This window comes from Cupressus sempervirens, chromosome 10, assembly GCF_028749045.1.
Source record: "Cupressus sempervirens isolate cs-2001-9-10 chromosome 10, ASM2874904v1, whole genome shotgun sequence".
NCBI classification, from domain to species: domain Eukaryota; kingdom Viridiplantae; phylum Streptophyta; class Pinopsida; order Cupressales; family Cupressaceae; genus Cupressus; species Cupressus sempervirens.
The window spans coordinates 486,978,455-487,004,182 of NC_143127.1; positions in this window are offsets into that span (position 1 = coordinate 486,978,455).

Here is a 25,728-nt window from a genome sequence, read left to right on the forward strand (position 1 = left end):
AGGTCAACCTCCCCTAATTAGGGTCGACCTCATCTTGATCATGGTTGACCTACATTAGCAGGGTCAACCTAGCTTATTAGGGTCGACATCTTCCCATCTTGACAATCAGATTCTCCCTTAAACATGAAATATACATAATAAAAAGTGAAAAATGCTCCAAAAATATCAAAAGCATGAATTCTAGCACTCACCTCAGGTAGCAAGTCACTGGCAGCAACGACTGCTCTCAAAACCTCCATCTATGTTGGCTCTAGCTCCTTCTTTGTCATCTTCAACACTCCTTTACTTCAACTTCATCAAACTACAAATGTAATAAATGAATGGTAAGAAGCTCTATTTATAACATTTTTAAGGTAAATTAGGGTTCATTTTCATATTTGGCTCAACTTTCGAAAGGTAGTGAGTTGCAGATTGATTTCCTCTTGCGGCACATATCTCGTGAGATGATTTTCCTTCCAATACAAAGGGAAAATAGCATGGGCACCATTTCTAATCATGATTCATACCATAGCGGCAGTGTATGGAGCGTTTTATGAGTTGGACTTCCTACATATTGGAAATGTTTTTAATTTTAGCGAGATGTTTTTTTTTTTTCTGAAGTGGTTGACTCAGGATGATGATAGGTTAATAGACACCTATTTCTATTAATAGGTTGGTTTGGGATCTAGGTGATAATAGGATGCATGTTATGTACTTCGTGGGATATATTGTGATACTACAAAGTTTTAGAATTATTATAAAAGTTGTGCATACTATAGATGTAGCGATACTTCACATATTGACATGGGATATAGGGATCATAGTGATAGGCAGGATGCATTCTCACTTTGGGTACTACAGCATGGGCGGTCATGACTTCAGAGTTACCAGACAGATATGGGACCCAGGTATTGGTTTGTGGACCCATGATTGCTTGAGGGCATGCAATCTCGAGGAGGGAGGAATGTAATGTCCCCTTTATGAGACATTGCAAAAAAGTAAGGCCAAACATATGTAGTATTGAATTTGGCTTTTGGGAGCTTACTACAAATTTTAAAAGGGGTCAATTTAATATATTCAAGTGAGCTGACAGGTGACAAAAAAAGGGGAATAAGACAAAAGATAGATGGAGTTGAAGAGTCATTGTTGAGCATTAAAGATGGAGTTGAAGAGTCATTGCTGAGCATTAAAAGAGGAAGTCTCATTCATTTTCGAGATGCTTGGATTTGAGATTGATTTTCTAGTTTTCTCTTTGGAGAACTTTGAGAAGCTTCTAACTTTCTCTTGTTGAAGCCCAACGATAGAAACCTTCAAGATTTCTAGGTGGATTGGACGCAACCCTAATTCATCCTCTGCAGTGGATTCACTTCATAATTCACATTTGAGATTACGAGTGCATTTTATAGTTTCTCTCCAATCTGACTATGTAACTCTATTTAAGGTCGGGATATTTTTATTTGGTTATTGTATTACTGGTGTATAATGCAATAATGTATTTTGAGATATTTTAATGAACATTTACCAGTTCATTGTTGGTTATTTATGTTGGTTTTATTTGCAAAAGATATAAGTTTATATTCTAAAAATTATTTTGAGGTGAGTGGAACAATATCCATATGGGATATTTCATATTTTAAAGTAGATGGAACGCAAAATGAAATGACAGTCTGTTGAATGGATTATTATATCAAGACTCAATATTTGAGGAGACTCTCCTAGGTCCCCTATAGAGAGCCCCTTCAAATTTAAAAACATGTGTTTCCAATGTGTTTTCATTCGCAACATGAAAATTGGTGGCGAATAGGCCCTTATACAAGGGCAATATAATGTTGAAATTTGCCTAAAAATTTGTTCAATTTGAAAGACTTCTTCAGAGACATTTCTTGGAAAATTTAAGAATGGCATCAAAGACTGTCGGGCTTGAAAGAACAACTCTTTCTTATGGTCTAGGTTAATAATTTTTCTTTAAAGAAAAGATCCTAATAGCATAATTGAATGAAATCCTCCAATGGGAAGAAACATTTTGGAGGTAGAGTTTGAGGGAAATCTGGTGAAAAATTGTTGGTTATTTATGTTGGTTTTATTTGCAAAAGATACAAGTTTATATTCTAAAAATTATTTTGAGGTGAATGTGGAACAATATCCATATGGGATATTTCATATTTTAAAGTAGATGGAATGCAAAATGAAATAATAGTCTATTGAATGGATTATTATATCAAGACTCAATGTTTGAGGAGACTCTCCCAGGTCCCCTACGGAGAGCCCCTTTAAATTAAAAAACATGTGTTTCCAATGTGTTTTCATTTGCAACATGAAAATTGGTGGCGAATAGGCCCTTATACAAGGGGAATATAATGTTGAAATTTGCCTAAAAATTTGCTCAATTTGAAAGACTTCTTTGAAGACATTTTCTAGAAAATTTAAGAATGGCATCAAAGATCATCGGGCTTGAAAGAACAACTCTTTCTTATGGTCTAGGTTAATAATTTTTCTTTAAAGAAAAGATCCTAATAGCATAATTGAATGAAATCCTCCAATGGGAAGAAACATTTTGGAGGTAGAGGTTGAGGGAAATTTGGCGAAAAAGGTGCAAATAGGAAAATTAAATCTTGGCATCACTCCACCAACCATAAAAGAAAAACAAATCACATTTCTTCAATTTCTACTAGGGATAGAACAAACCTCATTGTTCCCATTAAAATCAAAGAGGAGGTGGTTTATTTATTGAATCTCCTTGGTTGAAAAAAGGCCTCAGGCTTAAACAATCAAAATGCTCTTATTATCAACATCCTTCCCTTAGTGAGGCTTGAACAAAATATTGAACTTATTGCTCCTTTCATTGAAGAAATCAAACTAGCTTTATTGTAAATAAAGCTTAATAAGTGAGAACCTCGTGGATTTCTAGAAGAATTTTTTTCGAAAATGTTTTTAGCTTTCTTAAGGATGCCCAATTGGCCAACATAGCTTATGTTGGAGAATATTATTCCTACCCAAAGGGTAACTTTGGCAAGGATATCCATTCACAAGAAGATCCTGATGGGGTTACAAACTAATGAAAGTAGGCTTTGCAAGCCCTTGTAGGTGTGTCATGTCCAAACTGAGGAATTAGTTGATAATTTACTCATTCACTGCCCCTTCATTCAAGCTTGTTGGGGTTGGCTATGTGCTAGATTGATTTATTCAAGGGCTCTACTAGACACTATTCTAATAATTTTTATGTGTTAGTTGATTCTAAATAATTAATTACTGATTCCTTAAATATATAATTTGTGAAGATTTATAAAGCTAGACAAAAAATCATTATTTTTGCTACTTGACGCACTACCATATCATTGGTGGCAATATATTTATATATGAATTTGTCATCCTAAAATTTCTCCCATGCATTTTTACCTAATTCTAGTAGTGGCTTGTTCAAAATACTCATAAAAATCAACAAATTGAGCACCAATAAATTTGCCAAAATTCCCCCCTTAGCACAAACATGGTAAAAACTTTCAACTGCAATGTGCCAACTCTTATGGTTCATAATCTTGATTCAAGCAAAAGGCATCTCTCATTATCCTTTCATAGTTTTCACGTAGGTTTACCAAAAACCCAGACACAAATAGCTATACACTCATTTGCTCACTTTAAATGGTTTTTTGGATTACCATTAGCCTTCTCAAGAATCGATGAACTACATGACACTAGTGCTTTTGTTCATTACAATATTGTACACAAAGATGTAATACAAAGAAATGACATGTGCATGAATAGGAATAGCCATTGTTGTTGATCACCAATCAATCTTCAAAAACATAGGAAATTGTCACTAATAGTGGAGATGAAACATTGGTGTGTTAATCCCACCCCCACAAACAATGTGTGATTTCCAATAATTAGAAAAATAGAAGCACAAAACACAATGAAAAAAGAAAAAAGCCACCAAAGCTAAAAATAAGCCTCGTTGTAGGTGACTGACGAAGGATGTAGTGTCCTTCCTCCATTGTCTCCTACCTCCAAACTTAAATTTATTTAAAAGACATGTACTTCATCGCTAAGACAAGATAGCACTCCATATTTGGTAGTCTTCCCAACCCATTTCTTCAACTAAGGAAGCACGTTGGTCTAGTTTTTCATCTAGTGGAACGTGTGCCCTTTTCTTACAATTCAAATTACATGCATTATTTCATTATAGTAGAAGCATTTTATTTTTCCTTTTGAAAATTTGAAGTAAAATGCTTTGATTTGTACTTCTCTTTTTTTGAAAATAAACTTGCTTTATTGTGTATAGATAGGTCTTCTTCAAAGTTTAAGCATTCACTAAGATCTACTGAGGTAGAGATTACTTCTTTAAGAGAAATTTTTACCTTGCTTAATGTGAATACTAGACACATTCTTAAACTATTCAAAAATATTGCTTTGGCATCATCATCCTTTCCTTTCTCATTAACACCAATTGGTTTAAGCGAGAGTTAATCTTATATGATCTGCCACTTTTGCACCTCTATCCATTTTCAACCCATACAAGCTTTACTTCAATGTCATCTAGTTGCTTTCTACTTCAAATCCAAAGATCATGTCTAATGACTCATAAATCTCCTTTCGAGTCCTTTCGACTAACCAAGGCCAATAGTCCATATGCTTTTTTATTTTTGATAGTTTGTGCATTGGAAAATTCATTGACATTAGTTGGAGGACTAAGTTACAGTTGACAACAAATATTTTTCTATCATGTAATTGCACCCATATTTCCCAAGTGTGAGAGTCTAGACCTTCAAAAAATTCAATGAAACTAAATCTATCCGTGATTGCCCCTTTATCAAAATAAAATCAAAAGGTGTCGGCACCTTGATTATAACAATTTCAACACATTGATAATCTTTTACAAACTTTTGTTTTTGTTTTTTCTTAAAACTTTATACCCTTTCAATCTTTTAACATACTAAATGAAATTAAAACTAGACTAAATGAAATTGAACAGACTCAATGCTAATGTTGTGATTCTGATTTTTCATATATTTAGGCTATAATTTTATTTTAAAATATGTATTGTGATGTTTTCACACCATTGCCTCATTCTAGGAAGGGATTTTTTTTTATCGTAGTTGTTAGGTCTTGACAATTGAGGTGACAATTTAGAGCTTAAAAAGATTTAGGAGTGGTTAAGAAACCAAGTTGTCAGTTAGCAAGAACAAGTTGGCATGTTTAGATTAAGCATTTGTTGGATCAAGTTGCAGTGGGTTAAGAAAAAAATTCTAAGCATATTAATGTTTTGGCTAGTTAAGTCCAAAATATGTTCAGAAGGCATATTTTATGCGTAAGGGCCTTATAATCCTTATAAAAAAATATTTTTCATACTTAAGATATGAAGGTCCTAATTAAAATTATTTTTTCTTTATAAAAAAAAAAAAAAAATCCAAATGGAAATACAATTATCCCACTAAAAATGATGAAAATTCATATGGGAATAGAATTTCCCCATTTATAATGGCACTAAATTTTGATACACGTAGGTTTTCACCACTTCAAATGCACAAAATCCAGATGGAAATAGAATTTCCCCACTTAAAATGATGAAAATCTGAATGGACAAAGATTTACTGCACTTCAAAGAGATATCTACGATAAAAAAAATAATCATTGGAACAAAGTGAAGAGTCAAGGTGAAGAGTCCAAATGCAGAGTGATTTTCCTCTTAGATTTATACTAAGAATATTTTGAGGCAATTACTTTGTCCGGATGGGCATGGATTTTTTTCCCTTTGTCCCGGATCATGATGAGAATGATTTCTCCCCCTTTTTCAACACTTGGAAAAAATTTGATCTCCAAAGTTAGGAAATCCAAATGGAGTACAGAATTCCCCTTTGTCTACGTGAACATAGAAAGCCCCCAAACCCACATGGAGGTCAATTCTCCCTTGAAGATTATTGAAGAGAAGTGAAAATATTCCAAGTGTGAAAATGGTTATTTATCCTTACAGAGGTCAACTTTTCCTTTTTATGGACAAACCAAAATAAAATGGTTATGTGTTTTGAGATGGGAATTTATCCCTACGGGGATCAAATATTCCCCCTGGACAAGTGAAAAGAAACAAGGATGAATCTTAATAAAGTTTGAAATCCCCCTTTTGGGGGTAGTAAAGGGTGACTTAGACAAATAATGCAATCCCTATAGGAATCAAATTCTCGTGGAAGCATAAAGAGGAATAAAATAAAAGAGAATTATATTATAATGTTTGCACGAGTTTCTAGGTGGCTTGATTTAGTCCCACATTGCTTGTGTGGATGAATGTCCAACCCAAATCTACTTTAAAAGAGCATACAACAGCTATGAGAGAATACATGGGATTGACCTAATGGTCAAAGGTGGTGAAGACAAAAGCTAAAAGGCTGAAATGAGATTGCCCAACTATAAGGTGGCTAAAAATAGATACAAAGTGGTGAGGAGGAGGCATCAATCATTGCCATGAATTCTGATACGACTGATTGCCAATGTAAAATCAGAACCTTTTCTCAGCCTCCAACAAAGGAATTCACAAGGTCAGATGGTAAAGACGAAATTTTTCTCCATGATGGCCATTGTTTTCAAAAATCCTTGAATTTCCCTCATTCACCAAACTATATCAAATCTGATTGCAGGGGTTTCAAGACCATTTTAATGATATCAAGAGGCTGTTAGTGTATGTCCTCAGACCAAAATCTGAAATTTCCTCCATATGATGTGATGTTTTTTGGGAAAAAATCAAGAAAATCCCAAGCTCTTAAAACATTACAACCTTGGTTACAGATTGACTGTAAGGTTAAAGGATGATTTTGAGGACTGATTGGAACAATTAACGGCTGAAATTTGTAAATTTTCAGAAATAAGTCTGAAAATTTCACCATGAGGTGATTTTTTGAAAATATTCTTAGTCATCTTATGTCCTCAATTCTTATGGATCTTTAATGCAGACCTATTGGAATGACTTGATGCCCATTCCAGGGCCAAGAGCAGTCTGAAACAACATTTGTCTTCGGACTAAAGGCTGAAAACACCTAGACATGGGATTTTGGAAAAAACCACCATAATTCATTAATTTGTCCAATGATTATAAGGGTTGTTGCTGAGAGTTAGCGGGGGTTTCTTGCACCAAAGATGTTGAGGGTCAAAGTCATCCTGAAGAAAGTAAGTTTCAGATTTGTCATCAGAAATCATTATTTTTCATAATGATAAAAGTTGGTTCGCCTCCACATTGGGTTTGTAATGTGATATCTTAATTGTATTAAACATTGGATCATAATTTAAAATGAATTTAATGAAGTGATCGGACTGATTCAAAGATGGCTTCAGACTAACCACATTCAGTCCTCAGAAAATCAGAATTAATACTTCCATGGAAAGACTTGATTTTTGCCATTCTAAAGGATAATTTGTCATTTAACAGCATATTTGCAAAGTATAGAAGTCTGGTCATACATGGTTGCATACTTAATCTGCAGATGCAATTCTCAGACTTAGTTTTCAGATTTGTCTTCAGGGTTTAGGGACTTCGAGAGTCTGATTTTTAAGTCTTTAATTTGGTTCAAGGATTAAATTGAATGTTTTAAATGTTTGAAATTTGTTCCTTATTTGAGTCCCTTAAACTATACTAACTTTGAGCTTTGTAACAGGAATCATGTCCAGATCAAAAGCAGCGATAGTTGCAAGGAAGTGAACAAAGAAGGTGGAACGCAAGTTCAAGCTCAAGGCCAAGGATAGCAATGAAGAAGGACTAGCCTAAAGCAATCAAGTTCAAAGGGTAACACTTAAAGATAATGCAGGGAAGTGGCTAAGGAAAGAAGAAGGATTCAACAGGCCAATTACATGAATAATTCCTCAACAAAGCAAAAGGAACTTGATGCATTCAAGAAGGAAACTTAGAGGATTCAAGGTCAAGCCTTCATCAAGCGGGAATGTGGATGAGTCTAGATTTAAAAACAATGAGCCCATGGACAAATTCAAGGACATTCATGTGTCTCTATGCAAGTCAGCTTTCCACTTGATTAAATGGTTGAAGAACAAGGACTACATTATAGGGATATCAACTTGTCCCTATTCACATCAATTCCGTAAGGATCAAACATGATTCAGTTCAAGGATAAGTTGATAGGGTCTCCCATTTGTCCCTATGAGTGATCAAGGCTGAAGGATTCCAAGTCAAGGAGATAACAAATAAAGGAATGGATGTCTCAAATAATGGGAGAGGAAGACTCTAATACACAAGGATGATCAAAATATGCAAGGAGGAAAAAGTTTACAAATGAAGAAGAATTGCCATTGTCAAAGGTTCAAGAACATGGATATTTACAAGGTTATGATCAATAGAGGAAACCCATCACTTCAAGAAAATTTGAGAACGATTTTAAGACAAGTTCAGTGACAGAATATCTTGAAGAAAGAGGATGAAGAAACAAAGCTTAAACAAGGATCAAAGATGAGAAAGATGAGATGGCATCCAGTCATCATTCAACCAATCAGAGAGTTCTAGGTTGACATATTCAAGATCATCTATTCATAAGTGGAATGTGGAACCAGTTTTCTCATTGGTTCATCCTCAAGGGGATTTGGAATGTAATTTTCTCATTGGCCAATAGGGTGGCGTCTCTTTATCATTGGTTGCGTATTTGATGATTGTAGCAACTCTAATTAGGGTTTTCTACGAATTAATCTTGACCATTGATTTTCAAATCAATTCTGATCGTTCATTGTAATTGGGTCTCCTATATAAACCCCACTCCTATCATTTGTAAGAGAGAGACTTGTTGAAATTGTTGTTATGATACTGCCAAGATTGTTCATAATTCATTGTTGGTCTTCATGGTGGATTACTTGTATCATTTTTGTTATGATACTGCCAAGATTGTTCATAATTCATTGTTGGTCTTCATGGTGGATTACTTGTATCATTGTTGGAGTATTGCATGGCTGCTACAGTTCCTCACTTCAAATAGGATTTTGTTTCATGTTGAGTGGAAGTAATGTTAGTTGAATGGAAGTAATTGTGGATGCATCTTGGTTGAACTCACTTAGACCAAGCCACTAGCCGCTTGCTAATTGTAAGTATGCCTAGAATGGTCAAATGGCATAAATGTATAAGCTTAAGTTCAATTATTGCTTGCACATTGATATGCATCAATGGATGGTGTCAATGGAATGGTGATAGTTTGAGCATCTTGCATCTACCTTAGGAGATTGCACTAGCTTGGTTGATGTTGATGATTAAACTAAAGTCTAGTACAGTTACGAAGACATCCACAGTTTCTTATATTCTAGGAGTAGAATAGACTTACCAAACCCTTTCTCCTTGTAGTTTGTTTAGTTGAAACTAGTTGAAAGAAGTTAAAGTCAAGTTGGTATCCACTAAATGAATAGCGTAAGTCCCTTTGTGATACCCATTATATCACATCATTGTTAAGTCCACAATAAGAAGGAACCTTGGGTTGTCTCATTTAATCACACAATTCATATGCATTGTTTAGCATATGAGCTTCCTTATTTGTAATTCCCATTTTTATGATTATTAGAACACTATGTGAATTACCTAGTTCCTTCTACAACTACTTATTAAGGCAATGTGATATGAATGCAATGGTAATGAAAAGATATATGACTCATGATTCCAAATGCTATAATGGATAAAAGGAATTAATGAAATGTTATGCAAATATAGTGCAATATGCAATTAATGTAAGGTGATGCAACAATGTGTAATGTATAATGCAATGATAATGAATTGAGATGGATAGCATATATATATTTACAATTGTAATTCCAATGCCACAATAGAATACAAAGAATCTTATAAGGCTGTGACTGCAATAGCAGTTTGAATCTAAATCTGAACAATATGGTTGTTTTCTATATAACAATGTAGAATATGCACCAACCCTGTGAGCCATCTCTGATAGACAATGAATTATATGTTGTTTATGACAACAAGATAAATGGGCAGGATGTTGTCTCTGATATTCTAAATATGATTATGCGATCTGCTGTTATAAGTCATCTCTGATATGGAAATTTAATTATGCTCTGTTTATTGTGCCATCTCTGACCTGCTATATAAATACTTGCACTTGAATGTATATAAAGGTTGTGATAGCAACTGTATGCTCAACAAGAAAAGTCCATAAGGGAACAGTTCATAAAATATAATCGCAATCACATTTCTCCTAGCCAATTGGCTTTGGTTGTTTATACGATTTGAAAAGGCACGATGGACTGCTTTCACCTTTAGTTTATCTTAATCACCATGATCAGATAATCAGAATGATTATATCTGCTGTTATGAATTGCCTTGTTATGTAGTAACAATACAATTAAAGATTAATCGTATGTAATGAATAAGTGCCGATAGAGATAGCTATCCATTTCTTAGACATTCTTACTCATAATAATCATCTTGATTATCTTGAGAAACCATTATAACCAAATGTTGCTGAATATCCATGGATCAGCAGTGACACCCGATCATGGATCACAATGATGCCATCTCTGAATATGATACTGAAACATGTTGTATGGATATATCTATACGTGTTAGAATGATCGAACGATAGATCATTATAGCATGTATGTATATATACGTATACGTACATCAATAATGCCAACATGATGTCATCATATATATATATATATATGGTCTCAACATATATCAATAATCTAAACATGGTGCACTGATGTATGTAGTCATGTGTATGCATGTATGCATGTATGTATATGCCCATGTATGTATGTATGTATGTGCATGTGTACATGTGTATAAGTGAGTATGCATACATGTATCTATGTATATGCATGAGTACATATATGGGTATGTATGTATGTGTATGGATGTGCATGTATGTGGTGATGCATCATGAATGAGTGCACTACGGAAATGCTTCTAAGAATGCAGATGTAATGATGAACTCAACTAACTACTATGCAGGAGCTATATATTCATGACAAGGTATGTTTATTTTCCTTGCCTTCTTATTTACACGTTATGTTCTTTAATCAAAATTAAGGGTATCACAATCTCCCCTCCTTCAAAAATATTTGCCCACAAGCATTTGACCTTTTTGCTCTTATGGGTTTCTTCCTGTAGTTAATGCAGATTTTAGATGTCCCATCAACTTTGAAAGTTAATTCCACCCTTGCCCTAGACGTGATCTTTTGAGTCATGTCTGTTTGTTTATAGGGGGCTTGCTTGCATAGAGTCCATAAATGGTGTGTTTGTTTCTTCCCTTCTTGAAGGTAATAGTCTGATGGTTCATGTCTTGTTTGAATGGCCCAATGTGCTTCATTCATGGTAGTCCTAATATGGGATCTATATTTCCTAATTCCAAGATTATGAATTGGGATGCGTAAGTGTATCCTCCAAATTTTAATTGAAGGGAAGTGTTCTAGTATTGCAAAACATAATTCCTCCATTTTCCAGCTTAATCTTGACGGAGTTACATGAGTCTAGGCATGTCATGCTTCATGATCCAGGACATATTGATAAAGTTGTATGAGGAGTTGTTGTCTATGAGTGCTTTAAAGTTCCTTCCTTCTAATTGCCCTTGAATTTGAAAGGTATTTGAGGTAGATCATTCCAAGTTAGCTAGTCTACCCTCTTTAGTAAGTTCCTTGGGTGGCTTACCTTCTAAATCAATATCACTAACTGCAACTCCTCTATTATCACTGGGTTTTACTTCAATGTAATGGATCTTACCTTTCCCCTTGCATTGGTGTCATGGAGCCCAAGGCTCCTGAAAAGTAAAACACCACTTTTTTCTTCGGAGCTCATGGAAAGTTTAAAACACTAGCTTGGGACAAGAATTGACTTCCTTGTTGGGGGGATTGAAACTTTTGTTAGGAACTTGGGTTTCCTTAGCGAATGGTTTTTTTTTAGTGGACTCATATTCCATATTCCTTGCTTTCTCAATGACTTCTACTAGAGAGAGGGCTTAACGCCTTGACCCATCCTCTTAAGAGGTCATGTAGCCCATCAATGAAAAGGACAATTAATCTTCTTTCAGAGATGTCGGTTACTAGGACTAATATAACTCAGTGATACAGTCCTCTATGTTTCCTCAGTATCTGACTTGTGCAAGCTCCTTAAAATGTAATTCGGGATCTTTATTGTCAAATCTCTCAATGAGTCTCTCAGTGAAGTCTTGGTAGGAGGTGATTTTGGAGTGTCCTAAGGTGATCATTTCGTGTTGCCACCATTCGTGTGTTATCCTGTCTAAATGTAATGCCCCATATTTTATGGCTTCCTCCTCTTCCACAAAGTTTAGTTGTAGGTAGGTCTCTAGTTATTGCACCCAAGGTCTTGCTGATAACTTTGCAGATCCAGCTAAGTAGGGAATACTTAGCTGCCCGAATTTCTTTTTCAATTCTGAAAATTCTTCCTTGTTACCTCTTCAAGACATATACTTCATCCTCAGTTTGAGATATTCTTTAAAAGACATCTCAATATGCATACAACCTACTTCCCAATCTTGTTTGATTTGATCTTTGAATCTGGGCAAAAGATGATGTGTTTCTTGTTGGTCCACTGGTGGCGTAAACTTTGGTAACCCTAGTCTAGAGCTTTGTATTTTGGGGATCTGATTTTGTGATTGTTCTTTATAGTTCTGGTGATTCTCATGGCCTTGATTTAGGGTAATTTGTTTGAGAACATTAATTAATTTGTAAACTTATTTTGCAACTCCCTTTGTTCATGAATTAATAGATCTACCTTACTTCCCATGCCCACTTCCTCACCCATTTCTGATTCTTTTTGCCCTTTCTTCCTTCTGCTATAAGTTAGGAGGGGTTTGCTCATTTATTTTGAGCAGGATTCATGCCTCTGGGCAGGAATCATGCCTAAAGAGAACATGGGATTTATCTAATTCCTTCTACAATTACTTATTGAGGCAATGTGATATGAATGCAATGGTAATGAAAAGATATATGACTGGTAATTCCAAATGTTATAATGGATAAATGGAACTAATGAAATATTGTGCAATATGCAACTAATGAAAGGTGATGCAATAATGTGTAATGTATAATGAAATGATAATGAATTGAGATGGATAATATGTATATATTTACAATTTTTATAATGCCACAATGGAATACAAAGAATCGTTACAAGCTTGTGACTTCAATAGCAGTTCGAATCTCAATCTGAATATATGGCTGTTTCTAATATAACAATGTAGAATATGCACCAACCCTGCAAGCCACCTCTGATAGACAATGAATTATATGTTGTTTATGACAGGGAGATAAATGGGCAGGATGTCATCTCTGATATTCTTTATACGATTATGCAATCTACTGTTATGAATTGTCTCTGATATGCAAATGTAATTATGCTCTGTTTATTGTGCCATCTCTAATCTTCTATATAAACACTTGCACGTGAATGTATATAAAGGTTGTAATAGCAACTGTATGCTCAACAAGCAAAGTCCATAAGGGAACAATTTATTAAATATAACCTCAATGACAATTCTCCTAGCTGATCGGCTTTGGTTTTTTAAACGATCTAAGGCACAATAAACTGCTGCCACCTTTAGTTTATCTTAATCGCCATGATCAGTGATAATAATAATGACTAGATCGGCTGTTATGAATTGCCTTGTTATGTAGTAACAAGACGATTAAGGATTAATCGTATGTAATGAATAAGTGATGATAGAGATACGTATCCATTGCTTAGACATTTTAAGTAGTCATAATAATCATCTTGGTTGTCATGAGTAACCATTATATCCATGAATTACTGAATATACATGGATTGGTAGTGACACCCGATCATGGATCACAATTATGCCATCTCTGAATATGATACTGAAACATGTTGCTGTATGGATATATCTATACATGTTAGAATGATCGGACAATAGATCATTGTAGCACATATGTATATATACATATATCAATGATGCCAACATGAGCGCCATCATAGATATATATATCAATGATCTCAACATATATCAGTAATCTCAACATGGTGTGTTGATGTATGATGTAGTCATGTATGTATTCAGGTATGCATGTATATATATACCCATGTATGTATGTGCATGTATACATCTGTGGGTATTTGTATGTGAATGAGTATGCATGCATGTATGTATATGGATGCACATATATGTGGTGATGCATCATGAATGACTGCATTATGGGAATGCTTCTAAGAATGCAGATGTAATGATGAACTAGTTACTATGCAGGAGCTATATACACATGACAAGGTATGCCTATCTCCCTTGCCTTCTTATTTGCATGTTATGTTCTTTGATCAAAACTAAGGGATATCACATTATTCAAGAGAGAATTTGATATTTGGTGTTTCACCTTGGAATACTAAATGTTTTCATAATGCATGTTGTAGCAGAAAAAAACTAAAATCAGTAAACCTTGGCACCAGAAGGGCATGAACAAAGTTAATTCATGGAACTATCAATGAGTATGAGCTTTCAAGTTATATTTGAGGTGTGAGAGATCTCTTCAGAAGTTCAAAAAATTCAAAAATTCAAAAATAGGGAAAAGGTTTCTCAATGGATGGGAAGTGGTTTCATGGTTAGGACATTCATCCAGTCAACATTGTTCGATATTGGGAGGCTTATAATGCAGAACTAGATCCATGAAGTTTGTTTGAGCTAGCATCACTAGGAAAGTATAGAATTCATGGGACTATTGAGCATGAAGAGTTGAATTATTTGACATCTTTATCAATGGTGGAGATGGTACTACAAAGAAAGTACTTTTAGGCTATCTTCAAATCGGCCCTATTTGTTGAATCCCATGATGGAGTCAATGATTGCAAATAACTTCAAGGAAATGATCAAGAAGCGATTAAGTGAGGAGCAACTATATATGGAAGATGCTTTGCTCTTTGGTTGGTGTAGATAGTGCACTGTGGCACATTCAAAATATACTTGTCAACCATGTTGGGATATCAAAAGCAAGCGAAGCATGAAATGGGATGGTCCGATCTTGAACAACCAGATAAAAGCAAGATTTGGAGTGCATGTCTTGAACGAATGAGTTTAGCATTGAGCGCAATTAACAAGGATAATAGTTAGTACTCAAGTTGGAACCGAAAGATGAGCATATTGCATCTTCATCCAATGAAGAAGAAAAGAAATTGCAAGAGTATGGCATGGACGAACTTAATAAACATGATAGACAAGTAGAAGATGAACCTTCACACACTACTCCATGAGATGAAGGTTTTGAGAAGTAAATCAAGGAAGCAATAGAATATATTTGAGGAAGAGAAATGACAGGATTGAAGATAAACATTTGGAAAATCTCACAGATAAAGAATTACAAGAAGATCATCACAAGTTTGAAGAAGACAAAATCCTTCGTGAAATTTCATCATTATTCACGTAGAGCTTCTCTGAAATGATTTGCGAGAGGTTTTAAGTGTCCTTGGAGGAGAAGGCAAGTAATGTTTTGTTGCCAATTAACTAGTTTGCCCATGTGTGAGCCTGGTGAACGCCAACATTAGACTCCAGTCAAAACGTGCTCCTAGTCACAATTGCATACAGAGCATCCTAGGAAGGGCGTACGATTGTGCAGAATAATGTACGGACCACCTGTTGGTTGCAATTCTAGGCATACGATAGCTACTAGAGCTTGTTGTGGAGGTCGTACAGTGTTCATACGTTATGCTCGAGGCAGTACGGTGTTAGGCTGGGCTGTATAGGATGGTTTGCAATCCGTATGGTGGAATGTGAGTTGTACGAATATGGAAGTATGGTAGAGCCGTATGAGGTGTGTGTAGACGCGCGGTGAGGGGGGGATTAGGCCATACAGTCGGCACCTAATGGTTGTACGATTGTCCTAAGGAAGTCGTACAATAAGGGTGAAGATACCGCGTAGGAGTGTTCGACGAATGGAAAGTGACTCGCAGATGATCTTCAAATGCGTTATTGCTAAGCCTTTGAATGAATGACAATTCAAGAAAATATAACAAAGACAGAGTAAAATGAAATAACACAAATAGATATAGTCTAGATAAAAATGGTGTTTGAATTTGCCAGATCCGAAGCAAAGAAGTACAATGGACGGAATAGGGTGAGGATTGATTCCCACCGAGACCATGAGAGCTAAGTAGGGAAGATCTTTCACTTCCAAAATGGTAAATAATACTGAACTCCAACAGGAATCCGCAGTACAAAGAAATAATCCAAATTGCCTACCAACAACTACCTACAAGCCGTACTTAAATACTCATCAAGGAAACCTTTCCAAAGGTGTACAAAGATAGCCAACGGCCATACCTACCTACGGAAACAAAAATAAAAATGGGTCCGAGATATATTAAATCAATCGGCCCACTAACAAAGGCTTGATTAATTATTTATTTTATGACGGGAACATTAGAGTCCTCCCATCCCAAACTTTGCTTGTCCTAAAGAAAATGCAATGCCAAATGCTGTAATATGTGTTCGCCTTCCTCAATTGTGTCATCCAATGGCAAGTGTTTCTAGCGTCCCAAGTATTCCTTCATAGTACGGTTCCGTAGGGTCTTCTCAAGTAGATCAATGATCTCAGTCGGTTCCAATATGAGCTTCCCTTCTTCATTGAGTGGCAGAAGGTTTGCAGTTATCGTTATGTTCTGTCCCACAACTTTCTTTAGGCAGGAAACATGAAAACGTAATGAATGTGGCTCCCCTCTAGAAGTTTCAGCTCCTAGGCAACTTCACTGATGTGGCGAGCTACACGATAAGGGCCATAAAATCATGGCTTTAGTTTTTCTTTCGCTTTGGCCTTCAATGAGGACAGCCTGTATGGTTGAAGTCTGAGATAGACCAAGTCTCCCACTTCGAAACTTTTCTCGATTCGATGTAAATCTTTTGTTGATTTTGTGCCTTTTGTAAGTTCTCTTTCAAGCATCTCAGGATGTCCCGCCCCTCCCAAAGCAAGTCCCTCGTCCTTGGTGTGCAACTGTCACCCAACACTGTGTCGATAAATGAAAGGGGTTCCTACACGTATAGTGCTTTGAAGGGTGTCATCCCGATGGACATGTGGTAAGTGGTATTGTAACAATATTCCCCTAGATGCATCCATTTGACCCATGCCTGTTGTTGTCTCGAAACGTAGTTCAGAAGGTAGCCTTCAAGCCACTTGTTCACAATTTTCATCTGTCCATCTATCTGAGGATGATAGCTAGTACTTGGCGACAATTCTATCCCTGCCAATCGAAACAATTATGTCCAGAAAATATCGATAAATCGACTATTCCGGTCACTAACAATGTTTCAGGGTAACCCATGTAGATGAAAGACTTCTCTGAAAATTAATTTAGCTACCTGTGCGGCCTGGAAATTTGAGGAAATGGCGAAGAAGTGTGCATACTTAGTCAGTCGGACAACTACCACAAAGATACAATCTTTTCTGTTCATCTTGGGAAGCCCAGTAATGAAGTCCATCAAGATACTTTCCCACTTTTGTTCCGGTATAGGCAAAGGTTGCAGTAACCCAGTGGGTAGAGTAAGACTGCACACTCTCTTACATACTGCAATGTCTTCTTTAAGGCCTTTCCGTGAAAACTTCTCTCTGACCTGTCTGTAAGTTTTGAGGAAACCTGGGTGTCCAGCCAAGGGTGAGGCATGTATCTCCTTCAAGATTTTTTCCTTCAAATTTGATTCAGGCACTAAGTATATCTGATCCTTATAGTAAATGATGTCATCTACCACTTTGTACCGATCATCCTAAGTGTTTCCATCCATTAGTTCATAGGCAAATGTGTTTTTGGAATATTCCACCAATAAAAGTGCTTTCCAATCAGCTGAAATCTGAGTCAGTAAGCAGATGGTGGGTTTCCTGGACAAGGCATTTGCAACCACATTGTTCTTTCCCTTCACTTTTTCAATGTCGAAATCAAAAGCCTGAATCTTGCTTACCCATTTTTGTTGCATGCCATTCATATCTCGTTGCTCCAAAAAATACCTCAATCTATTATGATCAATGCGGATGACAAACTTGGCACCCACCAGATACTATCGGAACTAACTTAGTGCATGTACGATGGCCAACATCTCTTTGTCATAAATGGAATATAGGTGCTCTGCTTGTGTAAGCTTCCCACTCTCATAGGCTATGGGGTGTCTATCATGCATCAATACTGTGCCAATACCTTCTCTGGATGCGTCACACTCCAAAATGAATGGTTGAGTGAAGTCAGGTAAGGCAACTACTAGACAAGTGCTCATTACTTCTTTCAACTTATCAAAAGTTTGTTGTGCCTTTTCATTCTACTGGAAGGAGCCCTTTTTTGTCGGATCTGCTAATGGTGCATTGAGCTAAGAGAATCTTTTTACAAAACTCTAATAATAACTACACAGTCCAAAAAACCCTCGCAACTTAGAGAGCGATTTTGGGGGGGGGCCAATCGAGGATAGCCTAAATCTTCTCTTGGTGAATCTGTACCCCATATTTACTGACAATATGCCCTAGGTACAATATTTCTGTCATCCCAAATTCACACTTGGATTGCTTGGCAAACAAGGACTAAGCCTTCATGATCCTTAGGACTTCATCCAGATGCTTTAGTGTTTACCGTATGGATAAATAGATTAATGCACACAGACAATGAACAAGAACAGCAGTACTCCTTTTATTATTCGCATATGCCAAAGACATTACATTATGCTGATGATGATTACAATGATTTCCCACAGTGTACATATACCGTTCTGAAGAACCTTCCCGAAAGGGTCCATTGGCTACATAATAAATAATTACCATCTACATGCTAATCTACCCGTCAGCTACACTATCTACCGACAACATCAACCCGTCGGCTACACAATATTTACCGATGATATCAACCCGTCGGCTACACAATATTTACCAACGACATCATCCCCCCAAAAGAAAAAGTCATCTCTGGACGACAATTACAAAATATCCAAGGAAAATTAACAAACAAAATACATTAACTGACTAACTACAACAAGATAGATCTGTTTCTATCACATCACTTTCACATTCGTCCCGTGCTTGCACCAAACTGGTCTCCGAACCACGTTGCATCTGTAGCCTCTGCTAACACAATACTGTCTTCTTAATCAAGTTGACCTTGATAGCCACTGCTTTCTCTGCTTCCAACTCCTAGGTACCCTGAGCCAAGTGTCACTCTACTTCCCTCAACTGGATGATCAGCTCCTCCCGAGCTCTCTATGCATCCACCAAGACAGCTTCACATCCAACACCTACTCCAAGTGCCTCAAAGCGTATCACCCCTCTCAAAAGGCTACTCCATACCTATAGCAGCTCCAAGTCTCATCAACTGGTCACACTTCCCACAACTGATAACTGCACCAACTGGGGGTCTAAGGGGCATCACCCCCAACGGGATTGAGGGGCAACACCCCCGCCGCCAAAATCAAATTAGCACTCTCAAAGCCACACAAGACTCCATAGAACACACCATTTTCATGATTTTCTTCCGATCCCACACTCTTTCTAGAAACTGCTTATGTTTCCTCCCTGTTTGTCTTTCCCTTCCCCTCGGCATCATACATTATTCATTCTGAACATCTTTGAGTTGTTTTTTTTTTTTTTTGCTCCTTCCTCTGCTTGTCGGAGGACTGGAGAAAAAAAAATCCACAGGAGTGTTGTCGCTGCAAAATTCCTATGCCCGTCATGAACCCAATCAATGAAAACATTCTATGGTATCTTGTTTGTCTAGAGCTGCCTCGACTGCTCTTTCCCATACTTTGTCCATCCCAAATCAAAACCCTAACCTCCGAACCCCACTCCCTTTCACTCAGACCCCAACAGAATCCAACATCATAAGAAAACCCCACAAAATGTTGATCAAACTACGATCTAGAATGTTCAAACTGCATGTATCTATACAAAAAATTCAATAAACTACGAACCAGGGGTACTAAGAACTGCATCCGAGCTCAAGATCCTTAAATCCTCGATCGTTCCTCTTCCTCAAAATGAATTGCATGTGTGACGGTCGTTTCTTCCTCTTGCACATGGATGTTCTAGTCTTTATCAGCGTGCTGAATCACAAAGCTGCCATTTGTTCCATCTACGAGAGATTATAACACAAGCCGCGGAAATTTACATGCCATAGTCACATTGACATCCGCAGGGATATCAAACGTCGTTCGCGGAAACATAAAGTATAACCCGCAGAGATCCAAAGCTCAACCCACGGAAAGCTCACCGTGTGTAAAGGTGTCTGTGGACACACCTGCGGACAGTAAAGCTCAACCCACGGAAAGCTCACCGCGTGTAAAGGTGTCCGTGGACACACATTATTGTCCGCAGGACACCCCGTCTGCGGGACAAATGTCTGTGGAACACCCACACACTAACATACTTCCTTCTTTTTCTTTTTCTTTTATGAACATATACATCTAATTCTTCCTCCGAGTTCCATCCTCCAACGACGAGGGGATCATTCTGGCATGGTACATCTTCATCTTTGCACCATTAACTCCCTCTGGTATTGCTTGTCCGTCTAATGTCCACAACTTTATTGCTCCATTATCACCTACCCCCCGGATCCAGTATGGCCCAACCCATTTGATTTTAAACTTGCCTGGTTTGATTTCGTTCTATTCATCATACTTCAACACCAGCTGTCCTGGTTGGAACTTGTTCAGTCTCAGATGTTTATCATGCCACGCTTTGCGTCTGTTCTGCATCACCTCCGTGGCCCATTGTGCCAATAGCCGCTTCTCCTCGAGCTTGTTCAAATTATTAACCTTTCCCTCAGGCTTGCCATGTCGTGTACCATGAATTTCGTCGGCTGCCATTCTTTGTCGTCAATAGCTGTATTCTTGATTTTAGAACCTTCACTCTGTACTGCTTAAGTTTTTATTAAACCCTTCCTCTTTGTTTCCTGTGCAGACCGTATGATGTGTTTTCCTCGCTGCCGACACCTTTCTGGTAAATTTGTGGTGCGTTGTAACCTTTTCTTTCCGTGCGGTCCATTCACTGTGTTCCGTATGGTGGGATCTTTCCTTTTTCTGGGTTCGTACTGTATGTTCTTCCTTTCAGCTTCAGCCGTAACAGCCTTTCCTTCTTCGGGTTCTCTATATTCTTTCAGACATTCATTTTCCTCTTCTTTCTCACTTTCGTTGACCCTTAACATATTACAGCTTGGAAAGAGCTCGTAATCCTCCATCTACCAGTGGAAAAGGCTATTCACCAAATCATCATCTATCGATCCACCTTCCAACCGTAGGACTCCTTCCTCATTGGGTTCCAATCGCTGCTTTCCTTTATCCTCTTCTTCAGAATCAGATGATACGGTTTCTTCACCCACCATTTGTGTGTAAATCAATAGTCAATCAACATCCCCTGCTTTCCATTGATAGTGTATTCTTCTTCCAATCATGCTTAACCCTTGCTTGTACAAGCCATCCTCGGCCCAGAATGGCGTCATATCCTCTCCTCTTTAGCGGGATGACGACGAAGTTGAGCAGGAACGATTGTGTTCCGATAGTTACTGGTTGTGCCATCAGGACTCCCAATGGTTTGATCCCGTGCTGGTCTGCAGTGAGCAACTGGACCCAACTTCTTCTAGGTATCTTCTAGTAGGACATCTACCCCTGAACCTCCGTCCACAATTGTGTCTGTCAAAACAGTTCCCAGAATTCCCATCTCGACGACTGTCGAATGCTGTCTAGATGTGAGGGCTAACAGCATTGGGTCTGTTGCACTTCCTCTGCTTTCCTTCTCCCTTCGATCTGTTGTACTTGCTCCACTTTCCTGCTCCCTTCCGTGTTCTCCTAGTAGTTTAGTAGTTGGAGCGATGTTTGTGAGTGCCGATCAGAGCTGAGGCATTGTGAGCAACAGATCATTTATTTTGACAAGTACCATAGTTTGCAGTATCTATCGTACGATGTTCTGTTCTGCGCAATTCCTTACTGAGGTACCAGTAGTGTCCTTCAAGTGTGCTTTCTCCACCTGCGTCGCCTTCTCAATTTTCGCCTGTGCTTCCTCTAATCTCTTCTTTTCCTCCGTTGAGTTGGAGTACAATTTTGCTTGCTTCCGTGTGATTGCCAAAACCTCCTCTTCGTCTGTCCCGATGGTGTGAAATTCACTCCTAACTTCGGGCACTTGGCATCTTCATGATCTCTAGGACCGCACCATCTGCATAACAACTTCGGTGCATTTGCCGTTGTACAGTCTCGAGAAAAGTGGCCCCACAAATTGCATGCTCGACACTGTACCATCGGGTGGTTGTTCGCATCGTACTGAATTCTGCTGCGACCCCCGTTATTATTATTGTTGGCATTGTTGTTGTTTTGACCTCACCTATTATTTTTGTACCCTCCGTACTGGTGTTTCCACTCCCTCCTGACGTGGAAACCTCTTGTGTCAGGAATACTTGTTGAGGTCCTCTTGTTTTCATATTGAAGGGGCATTCCTTTGTGGAATGTCCCATGATCTGGCAGATCTCACAGAACTGGTTCTTTGGATAGAATCCCTTTGTATGGCTTTCTATCTTGTAGTTTGTGCACCATAGCTCATTTCCCTTGGTCACCTTCTGCATGTTCTTAAATTCTTTCATCATTCGGATCATATCCTTTTGGAGGGCTCGAACCTTCTTGCTGCCCTTGTTGTCATCACTGCTCTCTTCTTCCGAAGACGCGCCGTCATCTGAATCAAATGAGCTACTCTTCTTCTTTTTTGTCTTTTGCTCACTTTCTAAGTTCATTGCTCGATTGTATGCTTCAGTGTACGACGATGGCGATACGATCCTCTTTTTCTTCCATAACTTCGACTGTAGTCCTTCAATGAACCATTTCTTTTGCAGCCCATCCGCTGGCTTATTTTTCATCTTGTTTATTAAGTCTTCTAATTTTTTGGCATATACTTGAACTGTTTCGTTTTTTCCTTGCTTCGTGTTGTATATCTCTGCTATGATCTCATTGTCGTTGCACAACAGTTGAAACTCAGTGGTAGATTCCTTTTTAACATTGTCCCAATTAGTTAATTTTTGGGGATCTATATCGGCGAACCAATCAATTGCTACCCCCTTAGGGTTGTCGAAAATTGTCAAACCCATTCATTTGTATCTGTTATGTCATTCGCCCTCCAAATTGTTTCACATGTTTTACAGTGTCGGATTGGATCCGTTGTTCCATCACCATCAAACTTTGGCGGCTTCTCTTTTAGTCCTGCCATTATTACTTGATTTTGTGTATGGACATTGTTCGGCACTCTCACACCAGTGCTCTGCACTGCCACACCGGCACTCTGCACTCCCACACCAGCGCTCTTTCCGACAGTTGTCTTATTTCCAACAGCTGCGTTCTTTGGTGAAGGATCTTCCCGTTCTGGAAGTGTATCGCGAACGAAGAGTTCACTCCACGCTCGTGCTCCCTCGGCACTCCGAGCCATGCGAATTAATTCCCTTCTGTCTGAACTCTCTTCCCTCGGCAAATACAAGTTCAAAAATTCCTCCCTTGCTTCTTCCACCAATTCCACCCACTGTCGAGTCTCCTCCAAAAATTTCTCAGTGCTTTGGTATCCGTCGGCAATTTGCTGAAACCTCTGTCTACGTTCGGCCTGTTGTGCCAAGATTAAATTTTCTTGTGCCATGCGTATTCCATCTTTTCCCTTTAACTTATTTCTATCCTTGTTAAGCTGATTTGGCATCAGTCTACATTCCTCTACCTTTGTTCCAAATCCATCCGGCAACGGCGCCAAATGTTTACCGTATGGATAAATAGATTAATGCACACAGACAATGAACAAGAACAGTACTCCTTTAATTATTCGCATATGCCAAAAACATTACATTATGCTGATGATGATTACAATGATTTCCCACGGTGTACATATATCGTTCTGAAGAATCTTCTCGAAGGGGCCCGTTGGCTACATGATAAATAATTACCATCTACATGCTAATCTACCTATCAGCTACACAATATCTACCAACGACATCAACCCGTCGGCTACATAATATTTACCAACAATATCAACCCGTCGGCTACACAATATTTACCGACGACATTTAGGTGTTCTTCCCACGTTTTGAATAAGGATATCATCAAAGAATACCAGTAAGTACTTACGCAATTGTTTGTTGAAGATGCGATTCATGCATAACCAGAATGTAGCAAGTGCATTCATTAATCCGAACGGCATGGCCAGGAACTCATAATGCCCGTAGTGACAACAAAATGTCATCTTCTCTACATCTTCTTCCCTTATGCAGATCTGATGGTATCCAAAATAGACATCAATTTTTGAAAAATAAACCACACCATGTAATTCATCCAACAACTCATCGATCCTAGGAATAGGATATCTATTTTTTATTGTCTTTTTGTTTAACACACGGTAGTCCATACACATGCGCATCATTTTGTCCTCCTTTTTAATCAGTACTACTGAGGATGCAAAAGGGCTAAAACTAGGCCGGAGCCATCCTTTCTCAAGTAGTTCTTAAATCGTCTTTTCGATCTCATCTTTAAATTTTTTGGGATGATGGTAGGGTGTGGTTATAACTGGTTTGGCGCCTGCTTCTAACTCAATGGTATGCTCAAACCCACGATGGGGAGGTATGCCAAGAGGAATGTCTATAAAAACTTTATCATGAGCACTCAAGATATTCTGAAGTTCGTCATTCTGGTGAGGTGTTCGTTGTCCTATCACGAGTTCTGCAGAAACAAAAGTGTGCAGCCCATGCAATGTCATCATGCTTAAAGATTGCTTCCATCCGTTGTACCGAAACTTCCTTCGGTCCCTCATTGGCCATTCCACAGAGAACCACCTTCTTCCCATCGACAACAAAATGAAGTCCATTTGTTTGAAACTCTAAGTGTATTCATCAAGTGTCTTCATCCACTCTATGCCCAACATAACCTCCATATCAACTAGGTCCACTATAAAGAAATACTCTAACATAGTGTGGTTAGCCATGGTGATACTTAGTTGGGGAACAAGGTGCATACAAGGAAAAAGTGTCCCTCCGGCGACCTTGACCTGAAATCCTACGTGCATCTCAATAGGTAGACCTCTTCTTTTCACCAAAGATGAGTTTATGAAGTTTAGAGGGGCTCTACTATCGAGCATCACAATGACCCTTTGTCCTTGAAGGGTTCCCCGTACATGAAATACTATACACCTCGAACTCCCGGCTAAGGCGATGGTTCCTCCACATTATACCAATGCTATGATTCTCTCCATACAATTCAGATTAACCATTTTGGTGTCCTTGGCGAGGTGATCGTCTTTTGAAGATGGATCCTTTTAATCGTCCTCATCATCAGATACAACTTCAATGTAGTGTATTTTTCCTTTACCGAGGCATATGTGCCCAGGTTCCCATGGTCCCTTGCAGTTGAAAGATAGTTTCTTCCTTCGGAGCTCTTATCTAGTAGCTTCCTCCAAGGACGGCTTCTTTGGTAGTGGTTTATTATCTGTCCTTAGGAAATACCGACGGTTTGGAATTTGAATAACCTCGAGAGGATGATGTCGATGATGATGCCATGCTCCACTCCTTCTTTACAACCTCCGAAAGGGTGGCAAGATTGAAACCTTTTACCCAACCCCTCTGTGGCTTTGTCAGTCTGTCCATCAAAAGCACTGTCTCCTTTCAGAAATGTCAGTGACCAAAACAAAGTTTCTGAAATTCCGTGATGTACTGGTTAACCGATTCAGTTTGCCTCAATTGCGCCAATTCTTTGAAATTAATTTTCGGATCTTTACCATCAAATTGATCTATCAATCTTTCAATGAATTCTGTATACCTAGTGTGATGGTGCCATGATGCCA